We start from the raw sequence: 2,824 nt of genomic DNA, 5'->3' as shown, positions 1-2,824 counted from the left end.
AGTCCTCCATCCAGAATGACCCTTGACACTATCTCCCCTCTGAACTTTATGGTCATCTCCGAAATGGATGTGTCACAGTCCTCGACTGTTTCCACATTCCTGCACTCTGGATTTGGATTTTTCATTCCCTGCACAAGCATCTATGCCAATCTTTCACTTGGCACTATGGTCTGGAGTAGCTTTTATCTGTAATTGGGAACTAGATTTAGCATTTGGTTCAATGTGATGTTTAGCTTCATCTTGTTGAGATCCTCCCACAGGTCGTATTCCTTCATGTGGTTGCTTCTCCTCCCAGTCTCACTGGGCATGCTTTGGCCTATGTACACTCTTCCTTCTTCCTGCTTTGCTTCTCTTTCTTTTTCCCGACCTTCCCTTGCCAGTTTTCCTATCCGGCCTTGCTCCGGATTTCTTTCCATTTCCTTTCTCAAGATGCTTCCATTTCTTTGGGCTATAATGGGCTCCAATTGGCACTTTAGCATCCTTTCTTTAGCTGTTTTATTATTGCCTAGCGGCTTGTTTCCTGTTGTAAATTTCTTCCCTCTTCTTGACCAGGCTTGTCCTGTCTGAATCTGTGTCAGCATGCTCACTCATCAAGAGCGGGCTTTCTTGCATTGTCTGTACCATTCCTTGTGTACTCTGCACCAACTTGGTGATTTTCTCTCAGACTCTTTGCTATCCTGCCCATTGTTCTAGCTTTTGCTTCTATTCCGGCTCGGAATTATTGCGTGTCACCATCTTGAAAAGTCCTTGTGATCTTGTCACAACCATCACCATTGGTGGCTTTTCTTGTTGTTTTCCTACCCATTGTTCACTTTTACCATATTCATTGCTGCGTCAGTTCCTGTTGGGTTTGCCTCCCTTTGCGAGACCTTGCCTCTTGCAGTTCCTGCTATCTAATGGCATTATAATATGGGGCAATCATTTTGTCTATGCCCTAGGGCAATACAGTAGAAGCATATCAGCCTAACTCCCCTCTTTGCCCAAATCCTCCACCTTCTCTTCCATATGGTCTATTGTTTTGAGGCCCTATGGTGACTTGGTTGACAGTTGGGACTTGTTGTAGGCTGACACTGCTTCCTTTCCACCCTCTTGGATTCCTATTCCGAGTGTTGTAAAAACACATGTCAATGGTGTGGTTGCTTTTTTCACAGCTAGCACATGGCTGATGCATGCTTTTCAATTGGCACTCTTCCTTCGTATGATCCTCATTGTTACACTTGTTACACTAGACATCTGGTCTTAGTTCGGATCCTGCATGTTCTCTGGCAAGCTTGGCTTGGGCGGCCTTCAGTTCTTCATGAACATCCACTACATGCTTCCTACCTTTCTTCTTTTAGGGCTTCCACTCTTCGGTATTGGCCTCCTTACTAGAATTTGATTTTGAGGTGTCCTCTCTAGAATCTAACTCGGATGTTTCTTCCTCCTCCTTTCTTTTATCCTTCTTTTTCTTCTTGGGGTCTTTGCTTGTTTACTTCAAGATCCCCTCAGCTCTGGTTTCTCCCACCACCACTTGTTCAAAGGTGAGGGTCTCCAAATCATACGAGGCCACTGTTGTCTGGAGCTTTTCCCTCAGTCCTCTCATCACGAACCACTGACTTAGTGTGGTTGGAGTAGGTTTGTTAGGTCGATCCAGATGCATTAACTGTGTTCAAAATTTTGTTGCATAATCCTCTACTGGCCTCTCCTTCTGAGTTAGCCTCTGTAGCTTCTCCAGTACTTCTGTGATGGTCTTGTTTCTCCTGAATCTTTTTAGGAAAGCTTTCTTTAGTTCTTCAAACGTCTGGAAGAGCTCGAGAGACCATATTGTGCATACCAGCTGGTGGCCTTGCCACCCAGAGTTGTCGCAAAGTACTATGTCTTGTGCAGAATTGGAGCTCGGGTGGCCAAGATTGTGGTCTCGAAGGTGAAGATGTGAGCAGCTAGATTCTCCTCACTATTGCCCTTGAACTTCGAGCACTCGAGAACATTCTTCCCACAGCTATTGGTTCTTTTTCTTCTTCTTGATCTTCCTACCTCCTGTTTTGAAGCTCCTCGTGCTCTCCTTCTCTATTCCTCAGTGGTTCCTAATTCTGCAGTCCTTGTTGGCATGGAATCCCTTCTAGAAGTCTTCTTGGAAGATGTAGTTTCCCTTCACTCCCTACAGCTTCGGGCTGTCTCTATATGGGCGGTGCCCCATTTCTCTATTTGAGCTCCCTTCATTCTCCATACATTGTCCATTGCACTCCTATGACTCCCTCTTGAACATACCTGACATAAGTGTGTGCGCACTTCCTTTCTTGATCTACCCCAACTAGCTTTTCTATATGGACTTGTCGTGTAGCAATGACCTTAGAACTAGCCTCTACCTTTTTACTCCCCTTCATGGAGTACCATTCCCTAGTAGCATTGCTAAAAGTGTCAGTATCCGATTAAGACTCGGTACTTATGCGTTTCCGGACCACCTAGTTGGCTCCTAAAGAGTAATGACTAATGTAATTCTGCCCAATGGGATAAGCTAACGCTGGCACGTTGAGCTACCTATTTGCTTAATCTAGGGGAGTTAATCGTGACTGCACGCATGTTAGTTCCTAGGCCCATCACAATTTCAGATGGCACTTATACCCATACAGGAATGCACTTAACATGGAATGGATGTAAAATAGATAGAACTATGCAGTGCAGAGAAGAGACAACCCTTATAATATTCTTCAGTATTAGCTTGAACAATACAATGTAGTACATTGGTAAAAGCTCAACTCATCCACTCTGTACTCAACTATCCCCTTAATTCCTTAGCCTCCAATCCACACATATCGGAATATTTTCCCTTTGCTGCTTACATCCA

Source organism: Cibotium barometz, chromosome 3 (assembly GCF_041138505.1).
Source record: "Cibotium barometz isolate CiBa-2024 chromosome 3, ASM4113850v1, whole genome shotgun sequence".
NCBI classification, from domain to species: Eukaryota; Viridiplantae; Streptophyta; class Polypodiopsida; order Cyatheales; family Cibotiaceae; genus Cibotium; species Cibotium barometz.
The sequence above is the reverse complement of the archived record's forward strand: the minus strand, read 5'-3'. Positions refer to the sequence as shown.